Here is a 24,375-nt window from a genome sequence, read left to right as displayed (position 1 = left end):
AGATGTAAGTAACACTGCCAGTTTTCTTCTTGTTCTTTTTGCCATCAGGTGCAGATCTCCCCAGCTAGCACTTTACACCAGATTTGCAAGGTTTAGTAATTCACATTTCTCAGCTCTAACCTCAAATTCCACCTTTTTGCCCACTTCCTTAAGCTTTCCAAATATTTTTATGAGGCCCCCCCAGGCCTCCACTGAAAAATGCCAATTTTAGCTCAGTTGGACTACTCCCGGTCAACAGATGTAAAATAAATAAAATAAATAATAAAAATGTCTTGGGCTATCCACCCTCTTCCTCCTCCTCCAATGCTGCATCTTACTTTGTGTCATCAGAGAAGAGGTTAAACTTGCTTTTTATTCCTTCAGATCTATCTAAAGCAAACACTCTGAAGAGTACTAGCTACAAGACTAACCATTTCTGGGATTCCACTAGTCATTTTCCTCATTTTGACATTGTTACCGTCACCACAAGGCTCTGTATACTATCAACTACTCATTTGGAAATTCATTTCCTCAGTCTTGATCTTAGTCACAGCCTGTCCACTTTTCCTAGAACCAGTTGTGCTGCGTTAGATAGTTTACGAATGTGCAATTCTTTTCTGTGCATTTGTAGCAAGTATTTATCCATGTCTTTAAAAGTTTTTTTGTATTTATTGAATAAGCTAAATAAAGGATTTGCTGCAGTGAAGAGATGATTTCTACAAGATGACACTGGCAATGAAATTGTAAGGACTGTTAATCAAAACAGTACAAGTTGTATAGCTCCTTTGGAAAAAGATAACTCCATTATAAATAAATCTGCGAGAAACCCTGCTGCTATGTTATATGAAATGTTACCTGCATTAGAAAACTTCTTACCAAAAGCATTTCCTGTACTGAAAAGATAGATCAATAACTAAGTATGCAGTGACATAAATGCACATAGAAAGAAACATCAGGACCAGTAGATTAACTGTTTTTATCAGCATACAAATGGTTGAATCTTAAAATACTACAAGTAAATGTGAATTTAATGAGAGATTCTATGTAATACAAATAAAATGAGACGTGTTGTAAATTTTATTCCTAATACAAAAAAATGAAACAAAATTTATGAACTGTGTAATCTTTGAAAAATATAAGTCTGACATCCATCACAACTTCAAGCGAGTAAGGTACCAGACCAATTCAAAGACAGATCATGGTCAAATGGGAACTAGACCAAGAACAATGGATCGGGGCCCTCCCCATATGCAGTCCACCAGCCATAAAACCCCCTCACAGCCATTCTACTGTGCCATTACTTGGCTATTTCTCCCCGGTTACCATAAACACCATTCAAACTTCTCAGTGTGTATACTGTTTTCTGCTTTACCTCTATAATGATTGCAAATATTTGGATTTAATTTAAAACTTTTATTTCAAATTTTATAGCACAAACACTGATAGACATGTGCTAAACCAAGCAATACAGTCTCACAATGAAAACAGACTTAGCATTAAAACTTCTCTGCCCTTGAAACTCACATTAATTGAAACTGCATTGAAACTCACATTCAAAGAAAATGCATGTGGCCATTGGCAGATAAAGTTGACTTCTGGGCTGTTTTCAAATCATAAGCCCCTTGCACGCGTTTTTATGACCATGCAAGCATACATGACTTCTTTGATTCACCTTCCTTATTGTATTAAATTCACTCTTTATTGTATTAAATTATATTCCTTGTATAATACAGCACCACTTGTTAAAACATGTTGAAAATTTGAAGTTTTGAACATTTTTCCAGTAAGCAGTGAAACAAAATGTACGAACCAATAATAATCACAGAACTCCCCAACTCAGAACATTTCATCCATAAAATGCCACTCAAACTTCTATCATCACAATCGAGTAATATCAGTCAATATGCACAATCTCTGCAGAAGTAAAAGTCATCTGAATAATTCCACATTAACGAGATCGGTAACTAGTGAAGAAGTTGCTACTAGCAAACAACTTTATATTTCAGTGTTTCATCTACAAATTAAGTGCCTGCTGCCCTTGAAGAATAAATTGCCTATGTTACATTAAAAAAGGTAAGCTGGTAATATTGCAATAAGGAATGGATGGTAAATTGATAACAAGTTCATAGTTACTAGGCATCTCATCCAAAGGAGGACATACTCAGGACTGTAGCACCCCACCACCCTTAAAGTACAATACAGTATCAGCAATCCATCTATATGTTGTGGGAGTAGAACCCACAGCCTTCTGCATCAAAATAAATATGCTACCTATTGTGCTACTAAAAATACTTTTCAATTCAATAGTACAATAGTGATACAATTTCCTAAACAAAACAGTTGCAAACTGTAACTAGACTTAGCATGAGAAGCAGTAAAATTATTTTCTCTCACAATTCTTTGAAAATGCACTCGAAACTCAATTCCTTAAAAAATGCACTTGAAACAATTCCTTGAAAAATACACCTGAAACAATTCCTTGGAAATACACCTAAAGCTCCGTTCCTTCAAGATGCACCTGAAAACGTAATTTCTTTAGTGACTTGGTAATTAAGGTAGGGGATTTAGGCTCTTTTTTCCTGTAACAAAGGTACAGGGATTTGAGCCTGGGCAAATTACTCACAAACTGATACCCGTAACTAGGACATTTTACACACACACACACACACACACACACACACACACACACACACACACACACACACACACACATACCAGGAAACTACTACTTTGGCCTTGTACTTGTCCACTGAAGCAAAAAACTATTGCCTTGTACTTACACACACACCGTTGTGTCTTACATTTAAATTTTGCATGTGCAGAACAGAAGACATAAACAAGCAATAGACTTGTGTGGCGATATATGCACAGATGCAGCAATTGCTGCAACTGGACACAGAAGGCATTCTAAAAAAAGAACGCCCATAAGAAACACACAATTTTTTTTAATTAAAAAAGAAATAATGTGACAGTACCCAGCCATTGGGCCCCTACTAACCAGTGGGCCCTAGGCAACTGCCTTGGTCTCCTAGTGCTGGATCCGGCTATGGTTCTGCAGAAAAATGAAATTAGGATTTTGAGACTGTAGTCCTCCAAATATCCCCCAGGGAAGGTGACTGCATAATTTGAATTCTTAGGAAAAAAGCAATGACAAAGTAATGCTACAGATTTGCATAGAAAACATTAAACATCACAGTGCTATCTGCTTGTTACACAGCTACATGACTATCTTGCTGAAAACAGATGTTTCAAGTTGGCAAAAAAAAAAAAAGTGCCTTTGTTTAAAATAAAATAACAGTATACCATATCAGATTCTAAGAACAAAATAAACCTGTTTCGTTACAGTCATGACTTTAACAAGAAACATATATTGTCTGCTTTAAGACTTTACAAAAGAGTAAATAGGTGATATGCAAGTATTAATAAAAATATTTAAAAAAATGTTCCTATAATGAAATGAGATAATACTGCTTGCTCTGTTACCTGATTATTTTATGAAATATTTACAGATAAAATGTGTATGAGAAGAAACTGCTGGGTCAGTAATTTATAGTCTGAAACAAAATAGAACCAGCTTATTATGAACAAGTTGCAAGCTAAGTGGAAATACATGCAGAAGCTGTGTGCTTTATGAAATCTGAATTTGCACTTTACAAGTGCTTGCTAAAGAAAATAGATTTCTGTTAGCAGAAGAAAGAGTGAGAGAGGGAAAAAAGACTAGTAATCTGAGGTGTAATTATGCCTGCATATGCATTAACTATTCTGATCAAAAGGACCAACAAGTAAACTTCCATGCCAAAATATTTATGTCTGGTTCACTAAGGCAGAGGCTGAGCAGCAACAGGGTATATGTTACGTAATACATTTTCAAGTTACACTAGTGGGAGCCAGTGGTGAGAAAAGAGCAGAAGGAAGCACTGCTGGGTGTGCCAAGAGAAACATTCACATGAGATCATTGTTCTGGGATCCACCTTAGAAGATGACCAGGGTGAAGCAGCTCATTAGATTCATAGGTCATGATCAAGTGGAAAGGATAATTATAGCGTGCCTTTCTCCTGAAGTGGTACAGCAGAAGAACCCACTAAGCTGTATTGTAGTTGGTAGTGGGGACTACAGTCGCATGAAGCACCTTCATTAATGAATTCATTAGAGTTTAATGCTGCTTGCAGGAATAAAGATTGCATAACAACCTGCTGTGCTGATAAAAGCCCTGCGGCACACCCTTGTCTCCAGTGATAAGCTGTCCATACTGTTCACACCATGCCATAGCACTCCTTAGCATGCATTTAAGACAGTCAACACCAGTTAGCATGTATTCATTGCAGAAGCATACAGATACCAGGCATACTAGTAAAAAGAAATCCAAGACAACGGCAGCAAGAACTACTAATGATGGGCACAAAAATTAAAGCATGGGTGATTTGGGTTAAGTGTTCCAGGATCAAGCCAGTATTTTGTCTGCTGGACCACTACAGAACAGACAGATGTAGTAACTGAAAGAGAATGGGTACATTAGAGTTGGGGGCCCAGGAGTTATTACAGTGGCACTAAAGTATCAGAAGATGAGTTTGTTAGTGACAGCTTGACAAACGTATGACAGTCAGGAAGGAAAAAACAAAAAAAAAAAAAGTGGGGACATGTTTGGGAGTTCAGACTAAACAGAGGAATAAGAGAGCCAGTGGGGGAAAAACATACAGTTAGAATTGAAGGGATAAATCAACCCAGCTGGTCAAAAATGTACAAAACGAAGCAATGATAACACAAACACTGTTAGAGAAAGTAAAGAAGAGACCGACATAGGCGTGGACACACAGATTCAGAGTGACAGAACATAGGAGGAAAGACATTTAGAACCACATGTATTGATGCCAGTGTAGGTGGAGGCAAAGAGAAAGGAGAAGATCAGCAGAATGAGAGATGGATCATTGCAGGAGGGCTGAATAAGGGAGGTGGGACTTATAGGAGTAGCTTGGGGACAATATATGGGCCTTACTCAAGAATAAATGGAAGGAGAAGAAATAGCCTAGGCAGCATACTGAGAAAAAGAGGACCAGTATAGGTAAGACAGAACTGTGAAAACAAACAATGACAAATCTTCTGGGTTGGAGGGGAAAAGTACTAGCAAATAGCATGGAGACAGAGCACTGCTGTTGACAATTCTGTCACCTAAGGCACTGTGAAGAGAAAAAGGAAAGGATAAGTCATGTGGCCGCAAGAACAGTCCCTGATTTTTTTCTGAAAAAGAAAACATATAGTCAAAACATTCTAGGTGGAGGTAACGTAAATGGCCACATATTATAAAGTATACAAGAACAATTGACCATTACATAGGAGAGCCAGGTAGGTTCAGGGTTCTGGTATGTAAATATACCTACTGGCCAGAACATTAGGAAGCAGAGGATCAAGGATTTTAATTGGTGGCTATGGGCTTGATTTAGGCAGTAAGGTTTGGGCTAGTAGGACACTGGAGAAAGGTATGATGGACAGGGAAACTGTATGCCAAGGGCAGGCTGTGTCTTAGGCAGAACTGAATAACAGAAGCAGACTGAAAAAGTGCAGTAACAGAAATGTAATTGTAAACTATACTAATGAGGCCATAGGCCATGGCATTAGAAGCAAAAATAAAAAAGAAAGATGATTTCAACAAGAAAAGTGGCAGCACTCCACGACTAAGTTGCAAGGGGAAACTGAATGATTCTCCTTTTGCAAGAAAGTCCAAAGCAAAGATTTGTAGGAGTTGCAAAGTCTCTGTGGCTAAAGAGAAGCCCAGACTATGACCTGGCACCCCAGATTTAAATAGCAACCTAAGTGATGGATGAATTGTTGGAGGTCATGCTGGGAGTGAGCAACCAGTGGTAGGTTGCCCATCCTAGGGTGAGAAAAGGTGATCTGATCTGCTGTTTAGTGAATTTTCTGGCAAAGAGTAGATGCACAATTACAATGAACTGTGCTTGACCCAGTCCCAGCAATGCTGACGGTGTAGATGAACTCAGAACATGCATGCATCGTCTACTCAGAGGCGATCTCTGCTTAACATACAAGGCCATGTCAAACCCAGAGCTGTTGGGACATGCTACACTTAAAGAAATCCCAATCCCTCAGAGCCACATGCTCTGGGGATCTAAACCTTGTCATCACTATAAACAAAACATGCTGGAGGAATAGGTTCCTGACCCAGAGACTCCCCAGACTCTGGAAAAGATTGCCCGTACATGTCAAGCAGAGTGCCTCTTTTGCCTTCTTCAAAAGGAACCTTGACGATTGGATGGGAGAAAGGAAATTCACCCCAGGGATCACGTCAGTCGCCCTGCTAGACAGGGGTCCAGGGAAGTAAATAGTGTGGGAAGAAATAGCCAGGGAATTGTTATGGCTAGGCTTGTACAGGCCCTAGGGCTGATAGCCTAGTACCAACCTATGAACCTATGAACCTATGCAAGCATTCACACATGGACAGTTAGATTTGATGTTAAGTTGTCTGTCTCGCCTTCTTTTTTGCTGGTTGGGATCGGAGCCGATCCTCAGCTCCGACTCAGCCATTTTCAATAGCTCGAGAGCTGTTTACTGGCTCAAGCCTACCCCTTATCCCATAATGCCCAGTGATAGCTACCCAGATCTCGTTTGCCGCTTCAGCTGCGAGGTTGTCGTTTTTTCTGGCTCAGGCTTGTATTTTTGTAACTTTTTGTGTAAATTCTCTCTAGAATTTTACTTTTCTAGTATCTTTCTGTTTTATTTTAGCGATAGTGTTGTTACTGTTGTAGTTAACTGTTTTTTCTATAGTGCCCCTTTTTTGTAGAACTCATTTAAATTAGAGAGTTCTCTCTACCCCTCCCCCCTTCCCCTGGTTAGCCATTTAACTTAGAGGCTTTCCTATTGTTTTTCTTCTAGGTTAGCCATTTAAATTAGAGGCTATCCTATTACCTTTAAAAAAAAAACCTTTATCTATATCCTTCTTAGATAGTACTAGTGTGTTTTTTTGTGTCTGAGTATTTACTCTTATTGTCTGTGTTAAATTGGTTAGTTTCCTTTTTTCCAGTACAGCATGTCCAAGGAATCTAAGGTTTCTGGGTTTAAGAAGTGTGACTCCTGCTGTCAGAAAATGTCTCTGACAGACGGGCACACTTCTTGCGTTTATTATTTAGGCGCTGTGCACCTGCAGGACTCTTGTTCTATTTGCCATGCCTTTAATCCAAGAGTCCTGCAGGAGAGGAAGAATAAGTTGATTCTTAGGGGTCTGTTAAAACCCCAGGATTCAAAGGCCAAGAGTTCACAGCCAGTGAATTCCCCTAAATCTGTTAAGCCGTCGGCTCCACTTTCGGAGCCGACTTCGGTACAGGCTTTGCCTTCAACGTTGGTTCCGGCTGGTACCGACAAGACAACCTCCCCGTCGGCTACAGAGCCATCATGGAGCCACAAGAGGCTGATGTCCCCTTCCTTAGAGTCAGTGCATTCAGCTCCTCGGTCCCCTTTACTTCAAAGTGAGCGTAGCCACCGATCCTCTCACCCCTCTCGATCCTCTAGACTGTCAGATCATGATGTGGAGAGAGTAGTCAGTAAAGTAGCAGGCACTAGTTAAATTGTTGTCCATCCCTCCTCAACAGGTATCTGCTCCATCCACTTCTCTCGATGTTCCTCCTCCAACTCCAATGAGTTCAGAGCCGGAGTTCATTGGGGTTTGATTAGTGGAACCGTCGACTCCTATAACGCTATCTGCTTCGGTTCCGACGTCGGCTCCCATTCCCTCGGTGGTACCTTCCATCGAGGGATCTGGGCACCGTGGTTCCCTCATCGGCTCCGCGGGGGTAAGTGGCATCGGACCCTTGTCTGACCCCATTCTCCCTCTCGGAGCTTCGGCGCAGGTGAACTCGGCTCCAACATCGGCCTCAAAGCCATCCCCCTCAGTGTGGAGAAAGATTCCTATTTCTTCGGAACCAGAACTTTCTTTGCCTTATGGCGGGGGTGCCTTTGAGGTCATGCGGAGTGTGCTGTCCTCTGAGTCAGCTCCACTTTCAGCACCATCAGCTCCTTCCCCTATAATGCCTGCACCAACCTCTGCTCCTCCTCCAGACCCTAAGTGTAGGGAACCGATGCTCCAGGATACCCCATTGGGTGTTTCCTCCTCTTCCAAGTCCTCTCCTGATCACTCAGAGGAGCCCCGTCAGAAGAAGAAGTGTAAGAGGAAGCACATTGATTCCCCTGAGTCTGCCACTTCTGATACAGACTTAGATGATTCGGAAGGGTCCCCAAGATCCCCCTCTGAAGATGTTTCCTTCTCGGACTTCCTGGAAATGCTTAGGCAGAGGGGGAACTGGAATCCCCTAGCCCCTACCGAAGATGAGTCTGTATTTGTGGTTGCTTTCGGTTCCCGATCTTCCACCTCCTGGGTTTCTCCGCCTTTCAATCCACTTATGGCTGTGGTGGCTCGAAAGGCTTGCTCAGCTCCAGATACAGTGGAACCAATTCCTAGGAGACCTGGTAAATTTATTACAGTGCCGCAGGATAAAGAATTCCTTTCTAAAGGTGTTCCTGTTGATGCCATGGTGGTAGCAGCAGCCAGCAAAAATGAGTTAGCGGAGACCACTTCATCTGTCCATCCCCCAAACAAGGAGTCTAGGATGATGGACAGATACGGGAAGGGAATGTTCACTTCAGCATCCTTCTCCATGAGGTCACTGAACTACCTATTTCATTTTACACAACTTCAAAGGGATCTCTTTAAAGAGCTCGGAGATACCCTCCAAGATCCAATAGCTGAGGGAGCACAAGCCAAAGTAGCTTTCCAGCTAGCGATGCTTAATTCTGTTGTTAACTCCTCCATGAGGCTCATTTCCTATGCAGCCGATGGGGTGAGTCAAGCCGCAGGTATGGGTGTGGCCCTTAGGAGGCATACATGGGTGCGGCTGTGTAACTTTGCGGAACCCTTTCAAGCGTCCTTCACCAACACCCCCTTTGATGGTTCCTTTCTTTTTGTACCACAGGTGAAAGACACTTTGACTAGATGTGAGCAAGAAGACAAGACTCTTTCTTCCATGGGATTCTGTTTTTCCACTCCCTCTAGACCTTACCCCAAGAGTGGGAAGATGTGGTTCCGTAAATCTCAGGGAGCCTTGCCCGATATACGTAGTGATTTTTCCTCCAGAGGCAGAGGGGGAAACAATAATAATAAGATGCTGCCCTCGTGGCAGAGGTGGTCCGCAGAACCAGGGCAACAGAGAATCTTTCTCTGATAAGCCCTTCCAGTACCCTGAAGGGTTGCCTGGCTGCTCACCTCTGGAGGCAGTCGGGGGAAGACTTTCACTGTACCCAAAAGCCTGGCAAAGTTTAACACAAGACAAATGGGTACGGTCTATTATATCCGGAGGTTACAAAATTCCCTTCCATCAACCCCCTCCTTGCAGTCAAGGAAGACCCTTCCAGATGTTCCACCCAATCTGAAGGAGCAAGCAGTAATAGAAGTTTCAAAACTGCTAGAAAAAAGAGCCATCCAGGAAGTACCGGCATACCAGCACAGATCCAGAACTTACTCAAGGTTCTTTTTAGTACCAAAAAAGACATGGGACTGGAGACCGATTCTGGATTTCAGCAGACTAAACAGGTTTGTACAAAGAACAAAGTTTTGGATGGTCACGCTACAGTCCATTCTACCCTTTCTGGGTCAGGACAATTGGATGTGCTCGATAGATCTTCAGGATGCGTACTACCATATCAAGATGGACAGGCACTCCAGGAGATATCTTCACTTCCGGCTGGGGGCCAATCATTATCAGTTCAGAGCTCTGCCCTTTGGTCTCACCACAGCCCCCAGGGTGTTCACCAAATGTATAGCTCACCTGAGACGTTAAGGATTCCAAGTGTTTCCATATCTAGATGATTGGCTCCTCACTGCTACCACCTGGCATCAACTCCTACAAGCGCGGGACTACACAATCTGTACCCAGCTAGGCATTACAATAAATTCCAAAAAATCTGCCTTGTCACCCTGTCAATATATCACTTACATAGGAGCAGACTTAGACACAAGGAAAATGTTTGCAAGGCTACCACTAGAAAGAGTGTCTGAAATTCATCAGCAAGTACAAATTCTAATGCAGAGCAAAAGGATCTAAGTTAGGTACGTCCTTCAAACTCTGGGTTCCATGGCAGCAGCCATTCTTCTAATCCCACTAGCGTGCTTTCATATGAGAATTCTTCAGTGGCTTCTGTTCACGCAGTGGTGTTTCCAAGAGCTACCTATGACTCACATGATCATGATCACGGATGCATGCAAAAGACATCTTTCTTGGTGGATGGTCTCCCCACTAGTTACTCAGGGCAGACCTTTCATACAACCCCCTCCGGTAGCCACAGTGACAACAGACGCCTCCCTGATAGGGTGGGGGGGGGCATTATCTGGGCAGGACAGTCCAAGGCACTTGGTAACCTCACGAGTACCATCTGCACATAAATGTCCTGGAAATGAGAGTCGTGCTCCTGGCATTGCAAGCCCTTGTAGACTGTCTTCCTTCCAGGACCATTGCTATTCAAATGGACAACATGTCAGTGGTGTGGTACATCAACAAGCAAGGCGGAACCAGATCCTACCCCCTGTGTCGAGAAGCACTCAGACTTTGGCTGTGGGCGATTTCCTCCCAACGTCTTCTGATTGCGACGCACATCCCTGGGAGATCCAACGTCATAGCGGACAGGCTCAGCAAAGCTATCCCCATGCCTCACAAGTGGTCTCTGAATCAGGAAGTTGCGAATCTTATTTTCCGCAAACGGGGACAGCCTTGTGCGATCTCTTTTCCACCCCCTTCAACAGCAAATGCAGCAACTACTTCTCCCTTCTTCTGCTTCTGGGTCACATACCCAGAGACACTCTAGTCCATGATTGGAACCAGGGACATTTTTATGCCTTTCCTCCTTTCCCCCTGATACCCAAACTTATACAGAAAGCAATATCGTTGGGTTGCAAAATGATCCTCATTGCCCCCTACTGGCCTCGACAGATATGGTTCCCGTTCCTGCACCGTTACCTTCTCGATCAGCCCTGGACTCTGGACCCAATTCCAGACCTCCTGGTTCATCAATCAGGCGGGTTGCATTAATCCCTCAAAACTCTCCAGCTCACAGCTTGGTTGCTCCACTTCCAACCTTAGCCAGGCTTCCTAGCATTTCCCCAGCAGTCCGTGTGATTATCGTCTCCTCTCATAAGTCTACAACGAGGAAAACTTATGCTAGCAAATGGAACCATTTCTCTTGTTGGGCAGAGGCTAGGAATGTGGATCCCTTTTCAGCCCCAGTCCACAAAATTCTGGAATTCCTAGCACATCTGTTTCACTCCAGGTCTGCTTCCGCTACGATCAGGGTACAATTAGCAGCCATTTCTAACTTTCATGTTGGCTTGTCAAATTCCAACATTATGTCTCATAAGCTCTGTAAAGCTTTTTTGAGAGGGACAACTCTTCTTAGGCCTCCAGTGAGAGATCCCCCTCCTCCTTGGGACCTTAATTTAGTCCTAACTTCCTTAATTCTGCCCCCATTTGAACCAGCAGCGTCCTGCTCCATCAAGTTTCTGTCTTGGAAGACACTCTTTCTGGTAGCTATTACTTCAGCCAGATGCCTCTCTGAACTTCAGGCACTATGTGTTCGTCCTCCCTACCTGGTTTTTCATAAAGACAGGGTTGCTCTGAGGACTAATCCTTCGTTTCTTCCTAAAGTCTGCTCAGAAAATAATTTAAACCAATCTATAGATCTTCCTGTATTTTTCCCTAATTATACCAACAAGGCAGCGTACAGACTACACCAATTGGACATCCATAGACAATTGCGTTTTTACCTGCACAGAACTAAAGAAATAAGGAAGTCGGACCAATTATTCCTTTCTTATGCCTTAGGCAAACAAGGTCTCCCAGTTTCTAAGGTAACCTTGTCGAGATGGTTATCACACACTATTACTTTCATTTATCAGTTACGGAACACAGAGTTACCTGTTAAACCAAAAGGTCATTCTACTAGGGCCTTGGTCACCTCTGTAGCCTTCCAGTCCAGGTTGCCCATGGATTCTATCTGTGCAGCTGCCACGTGGGCAAACCCTCATACCTTTATTTCTCATTACAATTTGGATATGGTCTCCAGGAGCAGAGCTGACTTTGTTTCTACTGTTCTGAAGAGTCTATTCCACTGAGCCGCCACCCAGGATGTTAGGTGCTAGGGACGCTGTCCCAACCAGCAAGAACTAAGGCGAGATAGACAACTTAACATAAAGAAGTTATGTACCTACCATAATGCTCCATGTTAGTTGTCTTCATCTCGCCTTCTTTCTTGTGTCTCACCCTCCGTCCCCCAGTCCTAGTGGACCGAAAGGAGTTCCTGTTTCACTGGCTGAGTGTTCTCTTGTTTTTTTCCTCTATTGACTTAGAGACTATGGCAGGTATAGTCAACCTATTATTTGGATTAGTCTATTCTCTTGCTTTGTCTGGAGTTACGAATAAATGAGAACTGTTGCTGATAATTAAAGATGCCTTCCTAAAAGTAGAACAGGTAACTGATAAAGCAGATTGCAGAAGGAATCACCACAAGGAAACACACCTCCGTTGTAATCCAAAGTAAACTTCTTTTATTGCAGTACAAAAGATAAAAATATGAGCGCTTTCGCGTAGAATAAACTACGCTTCCTCAGATATGATTTTTCTAAGAGCCATTCGCTATTTTATACAAACTTTTGGCAGTCAAGCCAGCTTATTAAGTAATTAAACAATCAATCAATTGTCTTGTAAAATTAGTTATTTAAAGTGCTTTATGCCTTTTAAAGTGCTTTTATGCAATTTGGAATGCCATTTAAAGTGCTATACATATTCAAAGTAAATAAAACATACATATACCAGTATAACAACTTATAGTGTATGTGATTATAAAGTTTTTTTGTAAAATAACATGTTATCTTACTGGTCTTAATAAAATTTTTAGCAGATGTCACACTGATTTTTATAAAGCCATGAAACCTTAAAAAAACTTTAAAAAACTTTTAAAAACATATTAAAGCATATTACTTATACACATAAAATATAAAGGTCATATTCAGTCATAGTTCATTGCCATTCTAAAAATTTATTATTATTATTTATCTTTATTCTACGCAAAAGCACTCATATTTTTATCTTTTGTACTGCAATAAAAGAAGTTTACTTTGGATTACAATGGAGGTGTATTTCCTTGTGGTGATTCCTTCTGCAATCTGCTTTATCATATGTCTGGAGTTAGCTATTTCAAATGAGATCTGGGTAGCTATTGCTGGGCATTATGGGATAAACGGTAGCCTCGAGCCAGTAAACAGCTCTCGAGCTATTGAAGATGGCCGAGTCGGAGCCGAGGATCGGCTCTTATCCCAACCAGCAAGAAAGAAGGTGAGATGAAGACAGCTAACATGGAATGTTATGGTAGGTACATAACTTGTTTTTTTGTAAACGTGATACATTGGGTCACAAGGAATGATGGAGTAAGGGCATAAAAGAAAAGCATTCCATGAGACAATTCCAGGAATGGCACAGTACTAATGGCTAATGCATCTTCCCTGTGAAGAGTGAGGGTAGCAGGAGCCAACCAATGGTCAGAACAATGTGAGATGGCCTAAACCAGATTTTAAAAAAAAGAAGAAAAAAGGAAATGGGGAAGTTACAGATAGTTCTGGAAGAGGTAGATGTGGCAAGTATGACAGAAACATTCAAAAAGAACTTTAATCCACAAACAAAGAGGAACCGCTCCAAGCAAAAAGTCAAACAGAATTTTATTAAATTATAGTTTAAGTGCTTTCATCCCAAATCTCAGGACTTCCTCAGAACAATAAAACCTTGCCATTGTGCACTGTTTAAATACATAGCTTTCCCTACCCATCCATCAATCATAATTCATCAATGAATCTAAAAAAATATCACCAATTAAATCACTTCAGAAAGTGGTATATTGCAGTTGAAAAATAAAGTTTTAAAGCATGAAAAGTTACATATCTATTACATACAGTATTTAAATCAATACATTTAAAATCACACCATATACGATTTGAGTTTTAAAATACTCCCAGTTGACACCATCCCATTTAACCCAGGGTAATTATATGCATTCAATTTGATTTGCCATTTACCTTCAGTGAATTCCTCTTAATTTTTCTGTGGACCAACCCTCGGGTTCCTAACCACCCTATACAAACCAAAGAATAAAAACATGGTGGGCCAGGAACTGATCAATATACTTGTAAAGAGAATTGCTAACATTGCACCTTGAGATGTCATGCATATGCTCATATATACATTCCTTGAATTTGCGTATAGTTTTACCTTCATAAAAACCCAAACAGTTTTGACAAAGTGCTAAATAAATGATACCACTCATTACAATTATAGAGAAATCTGGCTCTAATTGTAATGTTAATTCAACTGCATTACCTCCCTCACCATTAAATATCTATACTATGGATAACAGCCACATTTTTAGCACCTCTCTTATTTTTAGGAGCCCACTCATGTTCTCATTGTGCTCCAGAAATGCTTTTATGGATTTACCTCTCTTGTAAACAACCCTAGGCATTTGGCCTGATATCCCACTACCATCATTGTTAGTGGAAAAATCATCCATTTGTTTCCATAATCTGTCTAACAGCCCCACTATCCAAACTAAAGGTCAGTACAAAAGATCAAGTCAGTTCATGATTCTTAGCATTCATTTCCTTACAATGTAAATTTCAGTTAATATAAACAGTGGCTTATACATCTCTTCTGTCTCTTTATTACTGCCTCGTTGTAGCTGTTCATAACAAATTCAGTGGGGTAACCTCTTGCCCCAAACATCTCTACCATTTTACCACACTCAGTTAAAAATAGTTCAAAATCTGACACCATCCTAGCTAACCACACCAACTGACCTTTAACAATAGCCTTTTTTAGGAAAAATGGATGACTAGTATAATGTAATAGCACATTACAGTAAGTGAGTTTCTTATAAATACTTGAGGTTAACCCATTTCCATTCTCATTCCAACAGATCTCCACACCAAGGTAGTTAATTCTGTCATAACCAATAGTGTGAGTAAATTTTAAGAATGAAGTTGTAGAATTGATGTAATCAGTAAATAATTCAAAATTACTAATAATGTCATTCCACATAATAATCATATCACCAAAAATGCATATATAAAAGCCAGGAATAAGAAACTAAGGGTAATGCTACTCAACGCCAGAAGTCTAAACCTCAAGATGCACGCACTCAAAACTCTTCTTAGCATGGAGGACATCGATATCTGTGCAGTAACAGAAACCTGGTTCAGGGCTCCAGAGAGCACCCCATCACTACCAGGTTATACCTCATACCATGCTTTTCGGCCCCAAAACTTGGACCGAACCACAAAAGGAGGGGGAGTATCGATATTCATCAAAGATACCCACACCTCCAGGTTGGTGGCAAAGCACGAAGCATCAGAGACTATCCATGTGCAACTAACAGTGGGTAAAACTGCCATCCAGTTTATAGCCTGCTACAGACCACCCTCCCAAACCCAGGAACCACACTCGGCCTTCCGGAGAACACTGGAAAATATGAAGGTCTCTCCAAACACCATTATACTGGGCGACTTCATCTACCCAAACATAGACTGGGAGCATTACTCTAGCTCCAACACCCTAGCCCAAAGGTTCCTAGAATTTATAAACTCAAATGCTATGGAACAACTTGTTACCACTCCCACAAGAGGGGAAAACATACCGGACCTGATCATCACCAACATGGGACTCTATGCTCCAGACCAGAAGTGTATCCCTCACTGGTAAGATCAGACCATAAACTAATCTCACTGGATATTCACATCCCGACCCCACCCCCTGCCCAGAAAACCATAGTGAAAAACTTCTCTAAAGCAAATTTCACACTCCTCAAAACTGAGGTGGAATCCTTCAAAGCCCCCGGGCCTGTGGAAAATATGGCCCAGACCGCAGAATCCTTTATAAATGCATTCTATGAACACCTTCAGGAATGCATGGATCATGCGATCCCAAATAAAACCAAGACCCAATCCTCCAAAGGCAGACGTCCTGTCTGGTGGACCCCAGCCATAAACAAACTATACAATAGAAGGAGGAAGCTACTAAATGATAGAGCAAAATCCCAAAAGGGAAGGCATCACTGATCAGTATTAGCAAAAAACTACGGGCACTCATAAAATTGTCTAAGGCCAGCTTCGAGAGAAAAATTGCACAGGACACTAAGGATAATCACAAGGCTTTCTTTAGTTATGTTAGGAACCTGGGTGGTAATTCCCAGATATGCTCAGAATTAGTCCAAAATGACAAAAAATACACCGAACCCACAGACATTGCCAACATCCTAGCTCACAGGTTCAGCGCAAACTTCTCCCCCCCCCCCACCAAAAGGGCAAATATCTATCCCATCAGAGTGCTTGCCCCCCTGACATCTCAGATGCTCAGGTAAGAGCCGCCCTCTCCAAAGCAAAAAACACAGCATCAATGGGACCAGACGGTGTCCCGGGCTGCATCCTACATGAACTCCAAGAAGAGCTAAACCCAAACATAAAACTACTGTTCAATCTCAGCCTTACTAGAGGATATGTGCCCAAAGAGTGTCGTACAGCAACAGTGGTCCCTCTCCATAAAGGTGGTACCTCAATGGATCCTGGAAACTATCTTCCCATAAGCCTGACTAGCTTGGTCTGCAAAGCTATGGAAAGGATCATCATGGACCTCATAAATAAAGATATTGGGGACCTACAGACACTGGATCCTACCCAGTTCGGCTTTGTTAAGGGAAGATCCTGCCTTTTAAACCTGGTTTATTTCTTTGAAACAGTCACCAAGGCCATTGACGAGGGGAAGGTGGTCCACACAGCCTACCTGGACCTCGCAAAAGCCTTTGATACAATACCCCACTCGGGCATTATAGATAAGCTCACCAGCTTAAATATAAACCCCTATGTCACTAAATGGATTGAAAACTGGCTCAAGGACAGAACCCACATGGTTAGAATTGCTGGAGCCATGTCAGACTCCAAACCAGTTACAAGTGGTGTCCCACAAGGCTCAGTCCTGGGACCTCTCTTGTTCGGTATATATTTCTCAGAGGTACAGGCCAACACGGAAGGACTGTGGCTGACCAAGTTCGCAGATGACTGCAAACTGGGCGCCATAATCGACTCTCCAGCCGACACAAGCATCCTCCAAAAGGGCCTCATAGAAACAGACAACTGGTGCCAGAGCCATGGCCTCAAGCTAAATGCCAAAAGTGTATAGTCATCCCCTTTGGCAAAAACAAAGTGCCCACAAATTACCACATAGGTGGTAATCCATTAAGTACAGAAGAAGTAATTAGGGACCTGGGGACCCAAGTTGATAGCAGTCTCTCATTTGACAACCACATGGCCAAAGTGGTTAGAAAAACATTTTATATAGCCCACCTAATCATGAAGGGATTCACATCTAGATCAGGGGAGGTCATCGTGCCTCTTTACTCATCCCTCATCAGGCCCATAATTGAGTACAATGCCCCTTTTGGGATGTACCTTACCAGACAACTGCAGCAACTGGAAAGACCCCAAAAGTACCTCACCAAGAGGATCAAAGGGCTCAAACAAATGCCATATGCTGCCCGGTTAAAGAAACTCCAGCTCTACTCAGTGGCATACCGCCTGTTCAGAGGCGATCTGTGCCTGACGTATAAAGCCATGTCCAACCCGGAATTAATGGACATGCTGCACCTCAGAAAATCCAAATCCCATTGAGCTACGGGCTCGAGAGACTTCAACCTCACCACTGAAATAAATAGGACATGCTGGAGGGACAGATTCATAACCCAGAGGCTCCCTTCACTCTGGAATAAAATCCCAGTCCAGGTTAGGCAGAATCCCTCATTGACTCTCTTCAAGAGGAATCTTGATGAGTGGATGGGAGATCGTAGGTTTACCCCGGGTATCACTTCTGTGTCACTGTTAGACAGAGGCACAGTATACGAACCTCGAAAAAGGGCATAGCAAAATAAATTTAAAATGGGTGGCGAAAGCCAACACATTCTGGCTAGGCTTATAAATGCCCTAGGGCAGATAGCCTAGTATGAACCTATGAACCTAAATATGCTATTAAAAATATATTTTTTCTCCCATTGCAACATAACTATGTTGGCAAATAGGGGGCACATGTCTCCTCCATTGATACACCTTTTTTCTGTAAATAATACTGTCCCTCAAGATAAATGTAGTTATGCTCCAAAACAACTTCCCCCAAAGCAGTTAAAACATTAATTTTCATTTTGAGTTAAACTAGTATTCTCCTGTAAAAATTCATTGTACCAAACCAGCCCCTTTTCATGTGGAATAACACTGTATAAATCCACAACATCAATAGTGCAAAAACAACCCTGGGGTTATATTGCATGTCCCTTAATTTTCTTAAAAAATTGCAGAAATCTCTAAGTAAATGATTAAATGAACTTAAATATTTTTTTTATCTATGTATATCACCCATTGCTGTGGAGCTCATTGTCTCCGATTCCTGAGTCTGTTCGACCTCCTTAAAGCTGGTTGTTCTAAAAGGGGGAAGAACCAGGTGCATTGTCACATAATTGCTTATTAATTTAATTGACAGTAATGCTTCCATTATTGGCATTGTCATACCCCAAATCATACACACTAGGTGGTTTTGGAAAGTCAATCCCATCAGAATATTCATTCCTATCTCTATCAAATGTTTGCCCTTTACGGACACAGACTTCGTTATGCATAGTGTCCATATTGGCAAAAATCTTTTTATACTGTCCCTTGTAACTGCTAAAAATTGAATTGTTAATAATTACCTATTCAAGTGTCTTCATTTCCACTTCCAACTTTTCTGTAGCAGGCTGCTTGTTTAAGCTGTGGAGGGAATTCTTCCACTGAGGACCTGGTTTGAATATGGTCAGGCACAGCCGAGTCTGTACAATTGCTTAAGTGTTTATACAGGGCATTTGTGTACACCTCTGCATAGGAGTCATTGTCTTTGATTGCGGGAGATATAAAAGTTTTTATACCATTGCTTAGTAGAGCACGTTTGCTTTGGAAAAGTTATTTCGTTTTTTTGCTCCTGTGGTAATAGTTACTTTGAACCAGACTGATTTATGATCCAATCTTAGTAGGGAGGGCATCACACAAGGGGGAGTGCAATGACCCCCCCCCCCATGTCGGTGAGTACTGTGTCCGGGACATTTGAGCCCCTTGTGGGTGTGCAGACTATCTGTTCCAGAGCATTTGTATTGGCAAAGTCCACAAACCTTTGGGCCAGCATGTTTGTGCACTTGTGTGTCACCCAGTTGATGGAAGGATAGTTGAAATCTCCCATGATTGAGGTGTTCGGCTGTATGGCAAGTGACTCTAGTAAGTCCAGATAGGCAGTGCACTTTTCTTGGTTCATGGTGGGGGACCTATAGCTAGCAATGATGTGGTAGGGTATTTCACCTATAGTTAATTGGACATAGTGTAGTTTGAGAGAGTCGTACTGTTTGACCAGTCTCAAGGTGTACTTGGCTTTAATGAAGATTGACACACCTCCACTTTTGGTTCTTTCACTCTCATTTTGAGATCTGAACATGAGGAAGGCATTGTAGCCTTGCACAGCAAGGGTGCTCTTCGTGGTCTTGAACCATGTCTCAGTGACTGCACAGTCATCAGCATCTTTCAAGTTGAGGAGTGCTTCCAGGGAATGCAGTTTCATGTTTAGAATCTTGGCATTAAGCCTCAGAACCTTGAGTTTGTCTCAAGTGGATTTTGTTATGTTGGAAAATATTGTTGTTTTGACATTGCCTAAAAAAAGACACTATGGGGTGCAAGCACCTTTGCCAGTATCCAGAAGCCTAGAGGAGACCATCTCTGGCAAAGCAGCATGACCTGTCAACTATGTCTTCCCAGGCTGAGAGATACTGGATCCCCCTGGACTGACACCACAGGTTAGGCCAGTTGTTGAATTCAATTGTTTTTGTTTATATTGTGGCATCATCCTGGGTGAAGGTAGGATGCTGCAAAGGGCTATCCCTGGGACACATTATCTGAGAGTTCAGTCATATCTCTCTTCATATAGTCCAGAGAGGTATGTCTCAAGTCATTCATCCCAACATAAACGATGACAGAGTCATAACAGTACTTGTTGTTGAGTGACCTGAGTGCATGTGTGATTTGACAGATCCTGTCACCTGACAGGCAGCTGACTGTGACCTTCTCCTTGTCCAGCCTGGTGAGGGGGACATCTGTGTGTCTCAGTGTGGAGTTGCCTATGACCAAGACAGTAAGTTTTGTGGTATTTTGCTTTAGGGACTTATTTGCTGAGACAATGGTGTATATGTTATTATGTGTAGTGGTTTCTGTTTGCATGGCAGTGTTTGAGAGTTCTCATTTGCATAGCAGTGCTTGGGAAGTCTCTGATCTTTGGGTAGGCTTCAGTGAGAACCTCTGCATATGTGGGTTTATGTGTCATGACCTCAGTTTGTGTGAGAGGTGAAGTGTGTGTGCTGACAACTTGGTTGAGATCTGGTTTGTTGTTAGATGAGAGAATTGATTCCAGTTTCATAGTGCAATTGCATCTCTCACACAGGGTATTTGCTTGTTTTAGGAGTAACTGGCTGTCAGTATACATGAGGCAATTACTACATTGCCTCAGGATGCCCATGTCAGTCAGGCTGCTAGTGAAATGATGGGAAACTGCCCATCCGTTATAGCAGGTGTTTTACCATATGTACTATTAGAGAAGGGACTAGGCTAGTTTGACCAGTTTTTGTGCTAGGACTAACAAAGGTGCTTGTTCTATTGAAGGCTATGGATGGGAAGTGTGGCAATGCTGCTCAGTACACCCATTGTGCAATAAGGAAGCTTGGGAGGATTCCCCTGACAGATGTCTAGGGAAACATTGGGTTTCAAGGTGTTTGTGTCTATACAGAGCACCCCAAACCCTGTTGTATGGTGCACTGGAGTGAGGAAATGCGAGGCTTAAATACAGGCAAAATTAAGACACTTTTAAGCTACTTTACCAATAGGAAAGCATACAGTGAATCTTCCTCCAGCAATCCTCAGCTCAGACAAGGTTTGGATCCAGACTCTTCTGCCACAAGGGTGCATGGAAGCCCTTGTTAATGTAAGATGGCTGGTTTAATGCTCAAGTATCAGTAACAGGCTAGATTCAGCAGCTGAATGTATATATGACATGTCAAGGTGGAATGATAACAGTACACTTTACAAGCATATATATCAACTCTCTGACCACCATTTTATATTCTTTGGTTTGGGTAGGGTGGTTAGTAACGCAGTAGTTGACCAATGGAATGATTTAGTGGAATTCACTGAAGTTAAATTGAAAATCAAATTGAATGTGTATAATTACCCCAGGTTAAATGGGACAGTGTCGACTGGGAGTATTTTAAGACTCAAATCATATATGGTGTGATTTTAAATGTATTGATTTAAATATGTAATAGGTATGTAACTTTTCATATTTTATTTTAATATTTTATTTTCAATTGCAATGTACTGCTTTCTGAAGCGATTTAATTAGTGGTATGTCTTTTTAAATTAATTGATGAATGACCTTTATCAAGTGCAATCTTGATGACTGGATGGGAAACCACAAATTTGTACCAGGGGTTCCACCTGTGTCCCTCACTGATGGGTGACAGGTGCTGACTGAGGTTTCTTTTTGGGGATAAACTCCTGGCTATGCTTGTAAGGGCCCCAGGGCCATTAGCCTAGTAACCTCCTATGATTAGTGGATGGGTAGAGTAAGCAATGTATTTAAACTGTGTGCAGTGGCGGGGTGGTATTGTTCTGAGGAAGTCCTGAGATTCAGGAGGAAAGCACTTAAACAATACAAGCAAGTGTTTTAATCCAGTTTTCTTTGGCTTTTTGCTTGGAGTGGTTCCTTCTTGTTCATATGACAGAAACATAAGAGTGAGAAATGGAGATTGGATATGGTGCTTCTCAAGTATCAGCTGTACAGAAAACACAAAAAAGAGAGGTCAAGTGGGAGAGTTGCAGTCTTTCTATGTTTTTAGCAATGGGTTCTTCAGTTAGAATATTGTTTGGCCAACATGCAATCTTCAGTTGATTAAGAACTTTATTAATTGCAAGATCACTGTGGGTGTTGCAAGATAAGATGGGGTTTAGTATGATACTGGGATATTTGTAAGAATTTACTGTAGTGATTGGGTTGCTACGAGAACCCATTGTCTTCCAGGATGGGCATAATGAAAGCCTTTTTTGGTAGTACCAAATACCTTGGTATTGGTTTTGTTAAAGCTGACAGTTTATGGGTAGAAAACCAAGAGCAAATATTAAATAAATCTTTTTGTATGGCTGACTCTAGATCTTGGAGAGATTTATGACATTTTAATAGTATGAAATTATCAGACCACAAGATAGTGTTAATATAGGGGAATTCATACAAGGACATTATTGATGAAAAAGTAAAAAAGCATGCTAGCCTAATATATAGTTGTGGGGCACCAGAGTAGATAGGGGTAATGCATGAAAGGGATTTATTTAAGAAAACATAGATTTTCCTTTTTTTCTGACTTTTTCTTCCCTCATTACCTGCTAACCATTAAGCCTCCCTCTTTCAAATGTGAGGAAATTCATCTCCCTCTTCTGGGGCTTTGTTGCTCACTGCTTGTAAAACCACCTCTCATTCAAGAGATTATGCCATTGTACAGTCCCTACAACAGGCATGCCTATTCTTCTCATGCAAGCACCAACAGACTTCAAAGTCACTAATTGAATATGGATTACCTGTAGTCAAGTCTTTATCCCTCAACACCAATGGAATTAGCTGTTTTGTTGCTGAAATAATTGTTAAACCAGGTGTGTATCTGGGGTGCAACCTGTCTGACCTGATTTTTTCAAAAGCTTGGTTTGGTCAACAAGGCCAAAGGCTGTCTGTAGTTCGAGTACTGCCTTTGTTATTAATCTATTGCTCATGAAATCTGTTTGTTTAGTAGGCATCTGCAGTAGTTTGCTACCTCGTCTGGTCATGTTGGTGTTACAATAGTGTCCTGCAGTTTTCAGCAATGGCAAGAACTTATTCATAAACAAGATCCTTAACTCTTTTACCTCAGGATGAAAGGTTTGCAGTGATTCCTCTGCAGATAGCAAGAGATAGGTTATTGTTTTTAAGGAGGAAAATAATTATTGTTGATTTACATTCTTTAAGTTTCATACCTGTGTGAACCGAGAGATTGTTAGATATACAAAAAATGAATGTCATAGGTAAGGGAAATTTTTTTAAGGAAAACCAGAAGCATTGAAGGGAATATTAATCTGACGTTTGAAAAAGATAAAAGTGGAACTTGCAGGGAGACCCCTGAATTGGAATGTCTGAGAAAGGAAGATGTGAGAGGAGGTGATGGATATCATTGGTAAAGAAGGATAAGAAGAAGGATTAGGCTTAATTGAGGTATGGTGAGAAGCGGATATTTTCTATCTTCCTGAGCATTGGAATGCATTGTCAGGATTTGATTTACATTTTTTTTTGTTTGCTGTTCAACCTGGAAGGACTTTGAGTTTCCAATTAGAGCTTGCTTTTTATTTATTACAGTAATTGGAATGTGCTAGTTTAACTTCAATGCATGTATCATGTTTTGTATATAACAACAATGAATGCAAGTGCATATCATTCCATTTATGCCAAAAAATTCCCCAAGTTTCATTTCATTTTTAATTTCATGAGAAGTGATTGCCACTGTAGCAGCATTTTGTTGCTGGATAGCTTTGGCCCTGGATAGGAGAGTGCTTTAGAAGATGCCTAAGTGTATTTTCTGCACTGTCTACTGAGTATAGTTGATTCCAGTTTATGAACTGGAGTTAGTTGAGAAGACTGGCCTCCTTATGTGGAAGAAAGAAATCTTAAGTTAAAAGAGTGCAGAGATTTGTGCCCTTTTTAATATCCAGAAAAAATAAAACCGTGATGGTGGCTAAGTGAATCAGGAAAAGCCGTAATTTTATGACACCAGTGTGGAGAGTTAGTAAGTAATAAAATGTTGTTTGAGTGTTTAGGCTAGCCAGTGATGGGTTGTAATGGACAGAAGTTATGAAGCTTAAGAAGTCATGCTGTTTGGGTTAAGTTTATTTTTAATATACTTAGTCACTGTTGCAACCATGCCCATTCATTCCCCATTGTTGAGCTGAAGGCTAGTTGTGAAACAGCTATCATCCAGGCAGCCGTAAGGGATTTTCTGCTTTCTGGCACAAATCCCTCATCTAGTGGTTGGCATACACTGCTGCAAACTGAATGGCCTGCTGTTCCTTCCCTTCATGGAAGTGCATGTTTGTACGCATGCTCTGTGAAGACTAGCATATAGATGCAGCTTGCTGGAACCAGGTACATGTCCCTGATCCATGCATTGCATGACATGCAC

General features: G+C 41.5%; 1 protein-coding gene across 1 annotated transcript in view; it reads left to right on the top strand.

Annotated features, from left to right (window-relative positions):
- LOC122799370 (proline dehydrogenase 1, mitochondrial-like) overlaps positions 1 to 24,375 on the top strand; it is a 972,876-nt gene that overhangs the window by 809,286 nt on the left and 139,215 nt on the right. The window lies entirely within an intron of this gene.

Source organism: Protopterus annectens, chromosome 4.part0 (genome assembly GCF_019279795.1).
Source record: "Protopterus annectens isolate FY-2018-M chromosome 4.part0, PAN1.0, whole genome shotgun sequence".
In the NCBI taxonomy this organism is placed as follows: domain Eukaryota; kingdom Metazoa; phylum Chordata; order Ceratodontiformes; family Protopteridae; genus Protopterus; species Protopterus annectens.
This window is presented reverse-complemented; position numbering and strand designations above follow the sequence as displayed.